The 19,840-nt window shown below is 38.7% G+C and overlaps 1 protein-coding gene across 2 annotated transcripts in view; it reads left to right on the plus strand.

Moving 5' to 3' along the window:
• The window catches only part of DTWD2 (DTW motif tRNA-uridine aminocarboxypropyltransferase 2), a 165,598-nt gene that overhangs the window by 18,283 nt on the left and 127,475 nt on the right, over positions 1-19,840 (plus strand). The window lies entirely within an intron of this gene.

The raw sequence follows: 19,840 nt of genomic DNA on the forward strand, positions 1-19,840 counted from the left end.
ACTAGAATAACCAGTTTAGAGAAGAACATAAATGACCTGATGGAGCTGAAAGACACAGCATGAGAACTTTGTGAAGCATACACAAGTATCAGTAGCTGAATCGATCAAGCAGAAGAAAGGATATCAGAGAGTGAAGACAACTCAATGAAATAAAGTGTGAAGACAAGATTAGAGAAAAAAGAATAAAAAGGAACGAACAACACCTTTAAGAAATACGGGACTATGTGAAAAGACCAAACCTACGTTTGATTGGTGTACCTGAAAGTGATGGGGAGAATGGAACCAAGTTGGAAAACACTCTTCAGGATATTATCCAGGAGAACTTCCCCAACCTAGCAAGGCAGGCCAACATTCAAATTCAGGAAATACAGAGAACACCACAAAGATACTCCTTGAGAAGAGCAACCCCAAGACACATAATCATCAGATTCACCAAAGTGAAACTGAAGGAAAAAATGTTAAGGCAGCTAGAGAGAAAGGTCATGTGACCCACAAAGGGAAGCCCATCAGACTAACAATGGATCTCTCAGCAGAAACCCTACAAGCCAGAAGAGAGTGGGGCCAATATTCAACATTCTTAAAGAAAAGAATTTTCAACCCAGAATTTCATATCCAGCCAAACTAAACTTCATAAGTGAAGGAGGAATAAAATCCTTTACAGACAAGCAAATGCTGAGAGATTTTGTCACCACTAGGCCTGCCTTACAAGAGCTCCTCAAGGAAGCACTAAATATGGAAAGCAAAAAAAAGTACCAGCCACTGCAAAAACACCAAATTGTAAAGACCGTCAACACTATGAAGAAACTGCGTCAACTAAGGAGCAAAATAACCATCTAACATCCTAATGACAGGATCGTATTCATACATAACAATATTAACCTTCATTGTAAATGGGCTAAATGCCCCAATTAAAAGACACAGACTGGCAAATTGGATAAAGAGTCAAGACCCATCAGTGTGTTGTATTCAGGAGACCCATCTTACATGCAAAGACATACATAGCCTCAAAATAAGGGATGGAGGAAGATTTATGAAGCAAATGGAAAGCAAAAAACAAAAACCAAAAAACAAAAAACAGGTGTTGCAATCCTAGTTTCTGATAAAACAGACTGTAAGTTTCTGATGAAACAGACTATAAACCAACAAAGATTAAAAAAAAAAAAAAGACAAAGAAGGATATTATATAATGGCAAAGGAATCAAAGCAACAAGAAGAGCTAACTATCCTAAATATGTATGCACACAATACAGGAGCACCTAGATTCATAAAGCAAGGCCTTAGAATCATGTGGTTTTTGTCTTTGGTTTTGTTTATGTGGTGAATTACATTGATGGATTTGTGTATGTTGAACCAACCTTGGATCCCAGGGATGAAGCCCACTTCATCATGACAGATAAGCTTTTTGATGTGCTGCTGGAATCGGTTTGCCAGTATTTTATTGAGGATTTTTGCATTGATGTTCATCAGGGATATTGGAGGGCAGTTTTTTTTGTATCTCTGCCAGGTTTTGGTATCAGGATGATGCTGGCTTCATAAAATGAGTTAGGGAGGAGTTCCTTCTTTTCAATTGTTTGGAATAGTTTCTGTAGAAATGGTACCAGCTCATCTTTGTACCTCTGGTAGAATTTAGCTGTAAATTTGTCCTGGCTTGGGCTTTTTTGGGGGCTGATAGGCTATTTAATTACTGCCTCGGTTTCAGAACTCATTATTGGTCTATTCAAGTATTCAGTTTCTTCCTGGTTCAGTCTTGGCAGGGTGTGTGTGTGTCTAGGAATTTATCCATTTATTCTAGATTTTCTAGTTTATGTGCATAGAGGTGTTTATAGTATTCTCTGTTGATTGTATTTCTGTGTGGTCAGTGGTGATATCCCCCTTATCATTTCTGATTGTGTCTATGTGATTCTTCCACCTTTTCTTTTTTATTAGTCTACCTAGCAGCTATTTATTATTACTTTTTTTTTTCCAAAAAACCCCAGCTCCTGGATTTGTTGATTTTTTGAAGGGGTTGTCATGTCTCTATCTCCTTTAGTTCTGCTCTGATCTTGGTTATTTCTTGTATTCTGCCAGCTTTGGAGTTTGTTTGCTCTTGTTTCTCTAGTTCTTTTAGTTGTGATGTTAGGTTAGGTTGTTGATTTGAGATCTTACTAGCTTTTTGATGTGTGTTATAGAGATTCTGGTGCATTGTCTCTTTGTTCTCATTAGTTTTAAAGAACTTCTTGATTTCTGCCTTAATTTCATAATTTACCTGGGAGTCATTCAGGAACAGGTTGTTCATTTTCCATGTAGTTGTGTACTTTTGAGTGAGCTTCTTAATCTTGAGTTCTAATTTGATTGCACTGTGGTTTGAGAGACTATTTGTTATCATTTCAGTTCTTTTGCATTTGCTGAGGAGTGATTTACTTCCAATTATGTTATCAATTTTTGAGTAAGTGCCATCTGGCAAGGAGAAAAATGTATATTCTGTTATTTTTGGATGGAGAGTTCTGTAGATGTCTATCAGGTCTGCTTGATCCAGAGCTGAGTTCAGATCCTGAATATCTTTGTTAATTTTCTGTCTTGATGATCTAATATTGTCAGTGGAACGTTAAAGTCTCTCACTATTATTGTGTGGGAATCTGAGTCTCTTTGTGGATCTCTAAGAACTAGCTTTATGAATCTGGGTGCTCCTGTATTGGGTGCATATATATTTAGGAGAGTCAGCTCTTCTTGTTGAATTGAACCCTTTACCATATATAATGCCCTTCTTTGTCTTTTTTGATCTTTGTTGGTTTAAAGTCTGTTTTATCAGAAACTAGAGTTGTGACCCCTGCTTTTTTCTGTTTTCCATTTGCTTGGTAAATTTTCCTTTATCCCTTTATTTTGGGCCTCTATGTGTCTTTGCATTTGAGATGGGTCTCTTGAAGATAGCATACAGATGGATCTTGACTCTATCCAGCTTGCCATTCTGTGTCTTGTACTTAGGGCATTTAGCCATTTACACTTAAGGTTAATATTGTTATGTGTGAATTTGATCCTGTCATCATGAAGCTAGCTGGTTATTTTGCAGACTTGTTTATGTGGTTGCTTCGTTGTGTCACTGATTTGTGCACTTCAGTGGATTTCTGTAGCGGCTGGTAATATTTTTCCTTTCCATGTTTAGTGTTTCCTTCAGGAGCTCTTGAAAGGCAGGCCTGGTGGTGATGAAGTCCCTCAGCATTTGCTTGTCTGAAAAGGATCTTATTTCTCCTTTGCTTATTAAGCTTAGTTTGGCCAGATACGAAATTCTGGGTTGGAAGTTCTTTTAAGAATGTTGAATATTGGCCCCTAATCTCTTCTGGCTTGTAGGGTTTCCACTGAGGGTTCTGCTTTTGGTCTGATGGACTTCTCTTTGTAGGTGACCTGGCTTTTCTTTCTGGCTGCCCTTAACATTTTTTCTTTCATTTTGACCTTGGAGAATCTGATGATTACATGTCTTGGGGTTCATCTTCTTGTGGAGTATCTTACTGGGGTTCCCTGCATTTCCTGAGTTTGAATGTTGGCTTGTCTTGCTAGGTTGGGGAAGTTCTCCTGGATGAGATCCTGAAGTATGTTTTCCAACTTGTTTCCAATTTCCCTGTCTCTTTCAGGTACCCCAGTCAGTTGTAGGTTCGGTCCTTTTCCACAATCCCGTATTTCTCAGAGATTTTGTTCATTGTCTTTTCTTTTTTCTCTTTTTCTTTTTCTGAGACAGTCTCGCTCTGTCGACCAAGCTGGAGTGCTGTGATGTAATCTTGGTTCACCACAATCTCCGCCTCCCGGGTTCAAGTGATTCTTGTGCCTCAGCCTCCTGAGTAGCTGGAATTATAGGTGCATGCCACCATGCTTGGCTAATTTTTGTATTTTTAGTAGAGACAGGGTTTTGCCATGTTGGCCAGGCCGGTCTTGAACTCCTGACCTCAGGTGATCTGCCTGCCTCAGCCTCCCAAAGTGCTGGGATTGCAGGCGTGAGCCACTGCACTCAGTCTCATTCTTTTTTCTCTATTTTTGTCTTCCTGTCCTATTTTAGAAAGATAGTCTTCCAGCTCTGAGATTCTTTCCTCTGCTTGGTCTACTTTGCTATTGATACTTGTGATTGCATTGTGAATTTCTTATGTTGTGTTTTTCAGCTCCATCAGGTCATTTATGTTCCTCTCTAAACTGGCTGTTCTCATTATCACCTCCTGTATTGTTTTATCACGATTCTTAGCTTCTTTGCATTGAGTCAGAACATGCTCCTTTAGCTCAGTGAAGCTTTTTATTACCCATTTTCTGAAGCCTACTTCTGTCAATTCAGTCATCTCAGCCTCAGCCCAGTTCTGTACCCATGCTGGAGAGGTGTTGCAGTCATCTGGAGGAGAAGAGGCACTCTGGATTTTTGAGTTTTCAGCATTTTTGCATTGATTCTTTCTCATTTTTGTGAGAAAATGTTTATCTACCTTCTATCTTTGAGGTTACTGACCTTTGAATGGTGTTTTTGTGGGGTCGTTGTTGTTGTTGTTGTTGTTGTTATTGCTTTCTGTTAGTTTGTTTTTATTTTAACAGGCCACTCTTCCATAGGGCTGCCGTGGTTTGCTGGGGTTCCATTCCAGACCCTAGTCTCCTTGGTCCTCCTACACCTGGAGATATTACCAATGAAGGCCGCAGAAGAGCAAAGATGCCTGCTCTTTCTTCTCGGAGCTTTGTCCCAGGGGTGCACCGATGGGATGTTGGCCTGAATGCTCCTGTAGAAGGTGTCTGGAGCCCCCTACTGGGAGTTCTCACCCAGTCAGGAGGAACAGGATCAGGGACCCACTTAAAGAAGCAGTCTAGCTGCCCTTTGGCTGAGTGGGTGTGCTGTGTTGAGGGGAATCCTCCTTGTGCAGACTGCCTGGACTCTCCAGAGCCAGCAGGCTGGAAAGACTAAGTTGGCTGAACTGCAAATACAGTCACCGCTTCTCCCCCCGCCCCGCCCCTACCCCTCCTTGGTGGCTCAGTCCCAGGGAGCGATCAGAGATCTGTTCATATAACTCTGGCTAGTGTAGCTGAAATTCCTGCAGGGAGGCCCCACCTAGTGAGGGGGGATGAAGCAGAGAAGCAGTATGACCACAGTCTGCTGTGTTACGGAAAACTCTTCCCATTCCAGACCTCCTGGACTCCCCAGAGGAGCTGGCAGGCTAGAACCACAGAAATGGCAGCTGACTCCACCCCCAAGCCCTCCAGGAACTTGGTTCATTTCAGGCAGTCTCGAGCCTCATGCCACTGGCCAGCTGGAATTCCAAGCCAGTGTTTATTAACATGTGAGATGCCATGGGAATGGGGCCTGCAGAATGATGCTGCTTGGCCCCCTGGATTCAGCCCCCTTCCTAGGGGAAGGCATGGATGGATTTCTCGCCTTGCTGGAATTCCTAAGGCCAGATTATGCAAAATTCCTGGGTCTCTGTGCATGCCTGAGCCACTCTGCTGAGACTCTGCATAGCGTTATGCTGTGGACCCAAGGTCCTGGTGGTGTGGGCTCACGAGGGGATCTCCTGATCTGCAGGTTGCAAAGATCCATGGGAAAAACATGGTTTCCTGGGTGGGGTCGCACACTCACTGCCTCCCTTAGCTGGGGGTAGGGCCTCCCCTGGCTTCAGGAGGGGCCATCTCCCCACCCTGCTTTTCCTCGCTTTCTGTGGGTTGAGCCATCCACCTAGTGAGTCCCAGTGTGAGAACCTGGATACCTCAGTTGAAGTTTCAGAATTTCATTTGCTGTGTTCATTCTTCTCTGTGATAGCCACTGACTGCAGCTGCTTCTGGTACAGTATTGTTAATTATGTTCAGAATTCACCAGTTTTTCCACTCAAGTTCATTTTTTCTGGTCCAGGATCCAACTCAGCATCCCACATTGCATTAATTGTCATGTCTTGTTAGTTCCCTCTAGTTTGTGATGATTCCTTAGCTTTTTCTTTTCTTTTTTTCATGATCTTGATACTTTTGAAGAATACTGATCAGTTATTTTGTAGAATCTCTCTCAAGTTGGGTTTGACTTATGATTTCCCATGATTAGAGCAAGGTTATACATTTTTGGTAAGACTAGCTACGTGTTCCCTTTTTAGCAAATATCATCTCAGAGGTAGCAAATATCATATCAGAGGTACATGATAGCAATATGCATTATTTTTGGTGAAATTAACATAGGTCATTTGGTTAATGTGGTCTCTGCTGTATTTTTCTACTATGCAGTTTCTACTATGCAGTTACTCCTCTTCCCTTTCTAGTTAATAAATATCTTGGGGAGGAATTTACTTTGAGACTTTGCAAATATACTGTTTCTGCTCAAATTTTTGCCCACTGATTTTAGTATCCATCTTGTCCGCAACAATTATGACTATGGTGCTCTGATAGTGATTTTCTATTTTCCCCATTCTTTCTACATTTATTGATTGGAATGTTTCTTATGGAAGAGCTATGTCTTTTTCTCCTCTTTTATTTAATTACTTGCTTATATCTGTACGGAGTTATGGATATTTATTTTATTATTGGATTATAGTCCAATACTAGTTTTATATTTTATTGCTCAAATTGTTCCCTCCTGGGCCATTGAGAACTCTTTCAGGTTAGTTCCTGGAACCTTTTGACATGCTTATCCTTTTTTGAGAACTTTCTTACTTTCTGACACTGTAAGAGGGTTCAGGCTTATCTTATATTTTCCCTGACCCAGCCCTAGAATGAACCACTTTTTCAGGAAGCCCTGGTTTATTGCAAAATGATGTTCAAAACCAAGATCCAGGTGCTCCGTGTGCTCATTGCTACTGAGATGTTTGTCTTATTAGTGGATAGATCTAGGATTTCTGTGTATATACTAACCCATGCATATACCTATATCTATTTCTAAATCTATATGTACACATACACGTGTATAAAGAAACCATGAGTTTCATCCAATACCACAAGGTTCATTCTAGCCTTCTTCTTTTCTGATTGTAGTTTATTTCGTTGACAGTAAGAAATATGACTCTCTTTATCTACAACATGTTTGCTGATTTGTTCAACCCTAATCTACACATATAGGTGTTTTGGAATTCCTAACCCATACTTCTGTTACTATTTGACGTTTTATTGCTTTTTTTTTTGAAATGGAGGTACTGATTGACTTTTTTTTTGTTTTGTTTTTGTTTTTTTTTGAGATGGCGTCCTCCTCTGGTGCCCAGCTGGAGTGCAGTGGCACAATCTTGGCTCACTGCAGCCTCTACCTCCCAGGTTCAAGAGATTCTTCTGCTTTAGCCTCCCGAGTAGCTGAGACTTACAGGCACCTGCCACCATGCCCGGCGAATTTTTGTATTTTTGGTAGAGATGGGGTTTCACCGCAATGGCCAAGGTGGTCTTGAGCTCCTGACCTCAAGCGATCCTCCTACTTCAACCTCCTAAAGTGCTGGGATTACAGGTGTGAGCCACTGTGCCTGGCCTCTGATTGACTTTTAATTTATAATTTTGGAGAACTGTTAGGAAAAGCAGCGTACCAGGAGATGGATTTTGATAGTGATAACTTTTATCAGTTTAATTAACTTAGGTATCATTCCTATCAACTTTTCCTTGTATAATTACTATTTTATTACTTTGCCTCATGTAAAGTACTAAAGATATTTAAGACTGGTGTTATAGCATATCATCAACTAATTCGCCTGAGTATGATCATAAGAAAATATTAAACATCTTTTCTGGTGAAAAGATCTGAAAACCACAGATTGTTGGAGTAACTTTGAGGTGACATCTATTCAATGCTTCTTAAAAATATATTTTTTTCTGAACACAAAAGAGGTGTATTTTCAGAAGAAAAAGTCACACATTACAGAAATAAATGAAACATACAGAAATTCCTCATAACCCTTTATGACAACCACTGCGCACCCACATACACCAGATAACGGTTCAATGCTTTTTTAAACTTGAACATTTCGTCATATTTTTTGAGGTTTACTTTTGTAAATTTGCCAAAATGATAGAGAAACGACGAAATCCCACATCTGGGAAAACTGATACAGACGTTAGGAGAAATGGTGGAATTTTGATACTATGAAGGTATTTTTCTGGCCACGGCACTAGGCAATATGTGACTGCACCCAAACCATAGCTGATCTCTTTATGAGTTTCCCAAGAGAAGTACTGATATGTGCATGATGCCCAGTGGCAAGTGAAAAAGAAGGAATTAGGAGATAGTTCTTCCTGGCATCTCTTTCAGCCACCAAATGGCCACAGCTTGGTGCCTTATATGAAGTATAATTTGGAACCAGTCTCATCCTGCAGTCATAGCTCATTAATGAGTAAACACATCTCAGATGTTTCATTCTGCTTTTTTTTTTTTTTGAGATGGAGTCTAGCTCTGTTGCCCAGGCTGGAGTGCAGTGGTGCAATCTCAGCTCACCGCAACCTCCGCAAGCTCCACCTCCCGAGTTCAAGTGATTCTCCTGCCTCAACCTCCCAGGTAGCTGGAATTACAAGTGCGAGCCAGCACGCCCGGCTAATTTTTGTATTTTTAGTAGAGATGAGGTTTCACCATGTTGGCCAGGCTGGTCTTGAACACCCAACCTCAAGTGATCCACACGCCTTGGCCTCCCAAAGTACTGGAATTACAGGTGTGAGCCACTGCACCTGGCCTGCAAATGCTTATTATGTGTCTTCTTACACCAAGTTAGGTACTGGGGGTATTAAAATGAATGAAAGTTGGTTATTACCATAAGGAACTTTAAGGGGAGAAACACAGATAAGTCAGTAATTGTAATATAACATGAATAGTGTGATTTAGGAGTGCAGAGGTGGGAGGGACCCCTGCTTGGAACTTTACAGGGGAGGTGGTATTTAAACTACCCTTTAGTACCTGGCTTTTCTCTGTGCCATCACTTGGCAATGAATTTTTTCAGTCCTGTGCTTTTTGAAGTAGTTTTCTAAACTCCATTTTGTCATCTATTCAATTCCCTTTTAATGAAGTTCTTTATATTTTTAACATGTCTGTCTGCTCATTTTATTCCTTTCCTGGAGAACTTCAATGCTTATATTTTAGGTAAAGAAAGGAGTTCAGAATCTTTTATGTAACATCCAAGTCCTGCAGTTCAGTCCTCAGCCTGTCCACTCATTTCTTCCTCCTCCATACACCCCTTTCTCCAGCTGCACTGAACTGCTCCCCCAAAACAGGTGCTTTTTAATGTTTGGCTCTATGCTTTTGTTCTGTTATTCTTTCTCTGGGAAAAGCTCCTCCCTCATCTCTGCTGTCTGCAATCATACTCTATTTCAAGGTCCAGCTCAAGTTCCATGTCTTGCATGAAACCATTTCTTATCCTTCTAGCTATCTCCCAAATTTGAATAGTTTCTTCTTCTAACTCCTCACTTTGTCTTTTTTCTGTACTATATTGTTAGCTTCCTGTGGGCCAGCCTCTTCATATTTCTTATGGTATCTTTAACCGCATATCCTTAATTACTTTTAGTCATTTTATACTGAGGAATTTTATGAATGTTTTGGCTTTAACCTTTTGCTTCTGGATCCTCTTTAGACCCTCAGGTTTGTTTATTTATCTCCAAATGTTTTAATTCTAGTGCTACGTCTTCCGGGATCTAGGGCAGCTAGATAGAGTTGTGTGTTAAAACTTTTCATTGAACATTAACTGCTTATATGGACTCAGTCAAATGTATTGATTAAAGGCATGCATTTTGGAATCAAACAGAACCGTGCTGTAGCCCCAACTCTGTTTTCTCTTGAAAAAGTTACTTAACCCTTCTAAGCCTTAGTTTCATCATCTTTAAGTTAGGCTAAAATACTACCCCTGCTGTCAGGTTTTGTGAGAATCAAAGTATTTAGCATAGTGCCTAAAGCATTAAATTATGCATTAAATGTTAAATTCTTTTTCTTTACCTGTCCCTTCTCTTCCTCTCCCTTCTCCTTTTCCCCCCTCTTTTATTTTTACTCCCTTATCCCACTTCCTTTTTATTCTCCATGAAATATCATTACTGTTTATGAAATTAGTCTAGTTTGCTAATATCCAGCTTCTTTTAGGGTTTTTTTTTTAGATTCAGAAGTTATGGGCAAATTAATAATTTTAATGCATTATAATGCTGCAGGTCACCATAAATAAATTGCCTCATGATGGGAATTTTGTCATTCTGGTACTTTCAGTAGTACTCAATTCTTAGCTGTATATAGGTGTTGCATTGATGAAAACCACTTTTTTAGGGGGAAGGCATCAAAATCAGTGGCTTATTTGTGACACTATGTATTATCTTATATGGTAATGTAATACTAATCTAAATGTTAATATATTTTATCTAATTTATAGCAAGGAATTTCTTTTTTGAGACAGAGTTTCGCTCTTGATGCCCAGGCTGGAGTGCAATGGTGCGATCTCGGCTCCCCACAACCTCTGCCTCCCAGGTTCAAGCGATTCTCCTGCCTCAGCCTCCTGAATAGCTGGGATTACAGGCATGCCCCACCATGTACGGTTAATTTTGTTTTGTTTTGTTTTTTTTTAGATGGAGTCTTGCTCTGTCGCCCAGGCTGGAGTGCAGTGGCGTGATCTCGGCTCACTGCAAGCTCCGCCTCCCAAGTTCACGCCATTCTCTTGCCTCAGCCTCCTGAGTAGCTGGGACTACAGGCGCCCACCACCACACCCAGCTAATTTTTTTTTGTATTTTTAGTAGAGATGGGGTTTCTCCATGTTGAGGCTGGTCTCGAACTCCTGACCTCAGGTGATCTGCCCGCCTTGGCCTCCCAAATTGCTGGGATTACAGGTGTGAGCCACTGCACCTGGCAGCAAAGAAAAATTTTAACTCTCAAAATCAGTGGCTTATTCGTAGCACTATTATATTCTCTTACATAGTAATGCAATACTAACCTAAATCTTAATATATTTTCTTTACTTTGTAGCAGAGAAAATTTTTAGCTCTCTTTTTGCTTTTTTTGAGAAAATGGACATTGATGTAAAATGAGGACGTATGCTCCCCCCAATAAAGCAAGTATACAAAAAGCTGTGTTTTAAAATATAGACAGTTTTTAGATAAGAGAAGGAGATAAGAGAATAGGCAAAATAGTTGTATTTCCTGATAACATTGTCTTCTCATTCTATTCTGTGCAGAAGTATCTCTACCTTAACCTTTGATTCCTGCTTGTAAGGATGGATGTTCATGCAGCCAGTGAATAAGGAGCAGAAGATTCTGCTACATGAGGACCTGGAGGCTCAGATAGAGTAAATCATGTGGACATTTTTTATTTGTCTAGTCATTATTTATTCAATATCTAGTACCCAGTAAATGCACAGCTGGGATCATACAAAAATGATTAAGAAATTATTTCCTTTAAACATATAGTGAATTAAGTATGAGAGAAAACACGTCTAAGTAATATTTAAGACAAACTATGGAAACATAAAATAATAGTTTGCAGAGGAAAGAGTGATTAAATTCATTTGCTGTTAAGAAAGCTGTTTGCTATATTTTATATTTGTTTATATTTCTATAAAAAGAAAGGAAGCAAATAATAGGTTAACTGAACGTGAGATGATTATAAGATTCTCAGTCTTAGTTGATCCATACTGTTATCACAGTTTTAGTAGGTGCTTTTCTAGCTGCTGTACATATTCATCTCTCTAGACACGAGACTTTTGTTTTCTAGGCATCTGGCCTCTCTGAAGCTTTCTTAATTATAACACTCGCTAAAACTTTCTTTCTTTCTTTCTTTTTTTAACTTTTATTTTAGTTTCAGGGGTATATGTGCAGTTTGGATCTATAGATAAATTGTGTGTCATGGGGTTTTATGTACATATTATTTTGTCACGCAGGTAAGTAGCATAGTATCTACTAGGTAATTTCTTGATCCTCACCCTCCTCCCACCCTCCACCCTCAATTAGGCCTCAATGTCTATTGCTTCCTTCTTTGCATCCATGTATACTCAGTGTTTAGCTCCCACTTGTAAGTGAGAATATGCAGTGTTTGGTTTTCTGTTCTTGTGTTAGTTCACTTATGATAATGGCCTCCAGCTCCATGTTGCTAGAAAGGACATTATTTTTTTTCTTTTTTATGGCTGCATAATATTCCATGGCTTATATGAACCACATTTTCTTTATCCAGTCTACCACTGATGCTCATTTAGGTTGATTCCATGTCTTTCCTCTGGTGAATAGGGCTGCAATGAACATATATGTGCATGGGTCTTTATGGTAGAACAATTTATTTTCCTTTGGGTATATACACAATAATGGGATTGCTGGATGGAATGGTAATTCTATTTTAAGTTATTTGAGAAATTGCTAAACCGCTTTCCACAGTGGCTGAGCTAATTTACATTCCCACCAGCAGTATATAAGCGTTCCCTTTTATCTGCAGCCTTACCAGCATCTTTTGATTTTTTTTGACATTTTAATAGTAGCCATTCTTACTGGTGTGAGTTGGTATCCCATTGTGATTTTGATTTGCATTTCTCTGGTGATTAGTGATGTTGGGCATTTTTTCATATGCTTCTTTGCCGTGTATATGTCTTCTTTTGAAAAATGTCTGTTTATGTCTTTTGCTCATGTTTTAATGTTTTTTTTTTTGCTTGTAGATTCAAGTTTCTTATAGATTCTGAAAATTAGACCTTTGTCAGAGGCATAGTTTGCAAATATTTTCTCCTATTTTGTGAGTTTTCTGTTTACTCTGTTGATAAGTTTCTTTTGCTTTGCAGAAGCTTTTTAGTTTAATTAGGTCCCGTTTGTCCATTGTAATTTTTGTTGCAGTTGCTTTTAGCATCTTCATCATAAAATCTTTGCCAGTGCCTACATCTATAGTGGTGTTTTCTAGTTTATCTTTCAGGATTTTTATAATTTTAGGTTTTACATTGAAGTTTTTAATCCATCTTGAGTTGATTTTTGTATATGGTGTAAGGAAGAGGTCTAGTTTCAGTCTTCTACATACAGCTAGCTACTTATCCCAGCACCATTTATCGAATAGGGAATCCTTTCTCCATTGTTTGTTTTTGTCTGCTTTGTTGAAGATCAGAGGGTTGTAGGTATGTGGCTTTATTCTACTCTGTACCATTAATCTGTGTGTCTGTTTTTGTACTAATACCATGCTGTTTTGGTTACTGTAGCATTATAGTATAGTTTGAAGTCTGGTAATGTGTTTGCTGCAGCTTTGTTGCTTTTGCTTAGAATTGCAGTTGTTATTTAGGCTATTTTTTGGTTCCATATGAATTTTAGAGTAGTTTTTTTTTTTTTTTTTCTAATTCTGTGAAGAATGTCATCGGTAGTTTGATAGAACTAGGATTGAATCTGTGTATTGCTTTGGGCAGGATGGTCATTTTAACAATGTTGACTTTTGCTATCCATGAGCTTGGGATGCTTTTCCATTTGTTTGTGTCATCTCTGTTTTCTTTGAGCAGTGCTTTGTAATTCTTATTGTAGAGATTTTTTTTACCTCCTTGGTTAGCTATGTTCCTAAGTATTTTATTCTTTTTGTGTCTATTGTGAGTGGGATTGTGTTCTTGATTTGGCACTCAGCTTGGATATTATTGGTGTATAGAAATGCTACTGATTTTTTTACATTGATTTTGTATCCTGAAACTTTGCAGAAGTTGTTTATTAGATCTAGGAACTTTTGGACAGACTATGGGGTTTTCTAGGTAAAAAGGAATATTGTCTGCAAACAGAGATAGTTTGACTTTCTCTCTTCCTATTTGGACGTCTTTTATTTATTTCCCTTGCCTGATTTCTCTGGCCAGGACTTTCAATACTGTGTTAAATAGGAGTGGTGAGAGTGGGCAGACTTGTCATGTTTCAGTTCTCAAGGGGAGTGCTTTTGCCCATTCAGTATGATGTTGGCTGTGTGTTTGGCATAGATGGCTCTTATAATTTTGTGGTAAGTTCCTTTAGTGCCTAGTTTGTTGAGGGTTTTTAACGTGAAGGGAGGCTGGATTTTATTGAAAGCCTTTTCTGCATCTATTGATATGATCATGTGGTTTTTGTTTTTAGTTTTCTTCGTGTGATGAATCACATTTATTAATTTACGTATATTGAACCACTCTTGCATCCCAAGGATAAAACCTACTTGATCAGATTGCGGTAGATTTGTTTTTGATGTGCTGCTGGATTCGTTTTGCTAATTTTTTTTGAGGATTTTTGCATTTGTGTTCATCAAGGATATTGGCCTGTGGTTTCCATTTCTTCTAGGTTTTCTAGTTTATGTGCATGGAGATGTTCTTAATAGTCTCCTCTTTTTTTTGTCTTTCTGTGGGGTTGGTATTAATGTTATCTTTGTCATTTCTGATTCTTTATTTGGATTTTCTTTTTTTCTTTGTTAGTCTAGCCAGTGGTTTTTTTTTTTTTTTTTTTTTTTTATTTGAGACGGAGTCTTGCTCTGTCGCCCAGGCTGGAGTGCAGTGGCGTGATCTTGGCTCACTGCAAGCTCTGCCTCCTGGGTTCATGCCATTCTCCTGCCTCAGCCTCTGGAGTAGCTGGGACTACAGGCGTCCGCCACCACACCTGGCTAATTTTGTTTTTGTATTTTTAGTAGAGATGGGGTTTCACTGTGTTAGCTAGGATGGTCTCGATCTCCTGACTTCGTGATCTTCCCACCTTGGCCTCCCAAAGTGCTGGGACTACAGACGTGAGCCACTGCGCCCAGATGCCAGTGGTCTATCTTATTTATTCTTTCAAATAACCAACTTCTGGTTTCACATGAAAGCTTCTTTTAATTATAGACCTAGTAGGAACAAACATATCTAGGCCAGTGATATAATTATTTTGATTACATACTGCAGTTGATTTTAAAATTAGGGTGCATTTTAATAGGTAGGCTTATTTTCTCTAATTACATACACTTATTATATGTTAGTATATGATGCACCTCATAAAACATACACAAAACTAGATATCAAAAAAGGAAGAAGTATTGGTGAGATAAAGTCTTTAAAAATGTTTTGGTCAGTAATGATAGTATAATGGAGTCTCACTACTATTATTCATTATCTCAAAGCACAATAAATATTTAGGGTGAGATTCCCTGTTAAGGATAGTGAGATGCAAGTCCACAGTTCAAATAAACTTGATAATTTCTTCACTGCTCTAGGCATGCCCTCCGGGACACAGGTCTCTGAAACTCTCATCTAAAGACATTTATTCTTGGGAGTGTCTCTGAATCTATTCCGTTGTGGGAGGCTGCCCAATTTGCAAAAAGAAGAAAAAAGTATATATGTATATTTAAAACAGGTATATATTATATATATATCACTGTTGTAGGATAGGACAACTTCACACTGTGATTAAAAAATCACAACAGTGGCCAGGTGCAATGGCTCATGCCTGTAATCCCAGCAGTTTGTGAGGCCGAGGTGGGCGGATCATGAGGTCAGGAGTTCGAGACCAGCCTTGCCAAGATGGTGAAAACCCATCTTTACTAAAAATATAAAAATTAGCCAGGCATGGTGGCACATACCTGTAATCCCAGCTACTTGGGAGGCTGAGGCAGGAGAATTGCTTAAACCTGAGAGGCGGAGGTTGCAGTGAGCTGAAATCGGGCCACTGCACTCCATTCTGGATAATAGAGCAAGACTGTGTCTCAGAAAAACAAACAAACAAAAAAAAACTGTAGCGGTGTTTTTTTTCTAAGTCTATCCTTCCTCCACTCCTAAAGCCAGTTATAAGAGAATCTAGTAAGGAAAACAATTTTGCAGGGTATGGGAATATTATTGTAGTTTGTACTTGAAGCGGTCAGACGTGGAAGATGTTACCTACTTCTATTTTGGAGATGAAAATGTATTATAATGTTAATAATGTAAAGCTGTTTCTACTTTTGTTGGTTATGTTGAATATATAGTTTCAGAAATTTGAAAATGACTTTATCTTACAGATCACTTTAGTTTCTTTAAAATGACAGCAGAGGGCACTATGGTATTTAGTTTTCCAAAGTCAGTTTTAAAATTGAAAATTGTTGCCATTTTATGTGTAATGCAGTGTATCTATTCAACTAGTTGAATGAAAAGCTATGAAACTTTTGTTCTTTGCTTTTCATTCTGTTGGGAGTATAAAATGTTGTTGAGTATTGGTAAATTTGAGGTGCACTGTTTTCTGGGTTCCACGTTGCTTCTGTTTAGTAGGTAAAAGAAATCCTTCAAAAAGAGTACTTGTGAATCTGCTCACTAATCTTTAAAATTTACTTATTTCAGATTATCTTGATTAAAATCAGTACTGTGAGAAAAAAGCTTTCAGTGAATAGTATATAAGAAATTTAATTAAAGCTTTGAAAGATGATTTTGCAGGTCCTAGCATCTCTAGTCATATGTCAGATATAATTTTATTAGCCCACAGGCTGTAAGAGACAGTATGCTCAGAGTGATACACATTACCTTTGTATGACAGCATTTGTTTAGGAAGCGAGTCGGTCTTAGTTTGACGGGAAGCCCATGTATTTCCATATCCTTAATGAGAAAAGAAGAAAAGGCTTATTTCACAAAATTTCCTTGGGGAAATGATTTGAAGGTTTCATTTATATTTTAAGAATGTAATTAACATTAACTGGGTTGTACACGTTTTAAAGAAGATAAACCCCATGAGTGGAAAATACATTGTAAATACATTATAAATATAGAAAAGGGAAAAAACTCAGCACCTGTTTTTGTCAGTCTGTTATAAATTAGCTCAAAATAATAGCCAGAATGTTTGCCTGTAATGCAGTAGTTACTAGCCAGAACTCTCTTGTTGCCTTATTGTTACCGGTTTTGTAAGGGAGGAAATTGAAAATCTATGACTTGCCCAAGGTCACATAGCAGGACAATAACATTGGCAGTGACATTATAATAGTTATTCCCCTAACCTATACCCAGTTGACCAGTTTATATTTCTTTAGATATTAATTTTTATTCCTCATATCTATATAAACTCCTAGAAGTAGCTTGATTTTAAAAAAAGAATATTCATTATTTACAAATAATCAGTTTTGATATATAGTTATGTGATATTTTTTGCCTGTCAATCATAATAGTTCATAGGAAGCAAGGAACTTTTTTCGTTTTTTGAGGTGGGGGTCTTGCTGTGTTGTCCAGACTTGAGCATAGTGGCTGTTCACTGGGTGTACTACTACAGCCTCAAAATGGGCTCAAGTGATCCTCCTGCCTTAGCCTCCTGAGTAGCTGGGACTACAGGTGCACACTACTATGCCTGGAGAAGCAAGGAGCTTTAAAAAAATTATTTCTGGCACAGTGAGAACAAATAAGCTCCATGAGGGTAGGAATCTTTGTTCATTTTATTGTCCCAAGTGCCTAATATCTGGCACTTAGATATGCAGTAAATATTTGAAAAAAAATTTGTTGAATTTATAAATTATTCAATCCATTATTAATTTAAGTATTTAAACCTTCTAGAGAGATTTTAGAATGAGGAGAGCAGTTACTCTGCACTTACCCACTAGTTTAGGATGAGATGGTTTAACAGCTGGTTAGCTAATCACCATTACCATGCATGCAGAGCATTGTCGGGGAGGAAAGATTGATAGTAAGGTAATAAGCAGAAATGCATCTTTTAAAGTAACTTGCTAAATATAAAGCTAGTTGAAATGTTTTAAAGAACTACAGTTTTATTAGTTTGAAGTAATTGTAATTAAGATTAGGTTAATAAAGAGAATATGCTTTAAAGTAAATAGATAATGATGTTTTGTGAGCATATAAAATCATGAGCCAAAGCAATTAGTTTTAGGTTAAATCATGCTTATAGTGTTTACACGTAAATTGCTTAGCTATTTTTTTAGTAACTGTTCTCTTCAGTAAATGTTTTTGCCTTTTATGTGCGATCACTTATCAAAATTATCACAAAGTATAATAAAGGAAGACCTGACACTCTGAATTTCATTTGTAATACAAACGAATTACTTAAGTACCAGAGAGGGCATAAAGGAGAAATAAAACTTTGATATATAAAAAAATGAAAGAATGGGATAGAAAATTGTGTAGGAGGAGAAAAGCATTCAAAGGTGTAGAGAAGAGGGAATGTAAAGATACTCCTTCAGCTGGGCACGGTGGCGCACACCTGTAACTTCAGCACTTTGGGAGGCCGAAGTGGGTAGATCACTTGAGGCCAGGAATTTGAGAATCCTTGCCTCTACAAAAAAAATCCAAAAATACATTAATTATTCAAATACAAAAATTAGCCAGATTACAGGTTCACACCTGTAATCTCAGCTACTGGCGAGGCTGAGGCACGAGAATTGCTTGAACCCAGGAGGCGGAGGTTGCAGTGAGCTGAGATCATGCCACTGCACTCCAGCCTGGGTGACAAAGTGACACCTGTCTCAAAAATAAAAAATAAAAAAAGATATTCTTTTGTGTATTCAGCAATATCTATTGAGCACCTACTATGCCAGGTGCTGGGGATATAGCAGTGAAAAAGGTAGGCTAAGTCCTTGCCTCCCTGTAGCTTATATTTTAGAGAAGGAAACCCACATTCAGCTAACATGTCAAATAGTAGTAAAATGCTGTGAAGAAAAATCAGTCAGAATAAGGGGATAGAGAGTGATAGTGAGAGAAAAGGTGGATCATTTGATTGGTTGATTGATTGATTGATTGCCAGGGTCTTTCTCTCTCTGTTGCCCAGGCTGGAGTGCAGTGGTGTTGATCATAGTTCACTGCATCCTCAAACACCTGGGCTTGAGCAATCTTCCTGCTTCAGCCTCCCAAGTAGCTGGGACTACAGGTGTGCACCATTGTGTCTGACTAATTTTTAATTTTTTAGTAGAGATAAGGTCTTGCTATGTTTCCCAGGCTGATCTCGAATTCCTGTGCTCAAGTGATCCTTTCTCCTCAGCCTCCCAAAATGCTGAGATTACAGGCATGAGCCACCATGTTCTACTTTGGATTATTTTAGAATGGGGCATTGGAGCAAAGACCTGGACTAAGTGAATCTTTAAGCTCTGCAGATATCTGGGATAAGATACCAGGCAGAGCACCAGTTGCTAGACATTCAGGTGCATAAGACTACTTTAGGCCACACCTAATACCAGAAAGATACAGACCAGGAGCCACAAACTTGCATTTGTTGCATTGTAGAGCAACCTTAGATGACCCTTTTCTGCTGGCATCCTTGTGGCAGTCTGGCATAGCAGTCCAGCTCAGGTGGAAGGTGATATGTTCCACACTAGGCAAATATGGCAACCTAATAACTTTATGCCCACAGGAGCCAACATCTTTTGTAACAACTCTATAGCAAGTTTCTAGGGCCCCAAATTAGGGAAGCCCAAAGTATGGTGTCCCCATAGGGTCTTTATAGGTCTCTAGTCCATATGCAATCAATCTACCAGTCGGTTATCATTTAAATCACATACAGTGTTGTTTAGCAATATCGTTATCATGTTGCCAGGGTAATAGAGCTCGTTAGTTAAGTGAAGGTCAGATTTTCATGCAGGGGGAAGGGTTTTCCATAGCTTTATTGTTTATTATTCTTTGATTACTACTTCTCACAAAAGTTCATGAAGCTTTGCCAACCTTCAGATATGTAGACAGGAATGGGTAAGTGGGCAGGATGTAGACATGAGTGAACTCAAGTCACTTGAAAAATAAAACGCACTGGGGCAGACACCTCTAGAGCCTTGCACATCAAACTGAGGTCTTCACATTCTTCACCCCCTCACTTCTTACACAGCAGCAGCATCATCACCACCTAGGAATTTGTTAGAAATGCGCATTCTCAGGCTTACTGAATCAGAAACTTTGAGGGCTGGGGCTCAGCTATCTAGTTTAATGAGTCCTCTAGGTGATTCTGATAACAGCAAAAGTTTGGCAATCACTGTACTAGGGGATACAAAAATTAAATGAAAACTCTGCTCTTAGAGGGTTCACCATCTAGAAGTGAGAGGAAGATGTGAAAACAAAATTTTGTCGTA

The sequence above is a fragment of the Rhinopithecus bieti genome, unplaced genomic scaffold (genome assembly GCF_001698545.2).
Source record: "Rhinopithecus bieti isolate Rb0 unplaced genomic scaffold, ASM169854v2 scaffold_6439, whole genome shotgun sequence".
Lineage (NCBI taxonomy): Eukaryota > Metazoa > Chordata > Mammalia > Primates > Cercopithecidae > Rhinopithecus > Rhinopithecus bieti.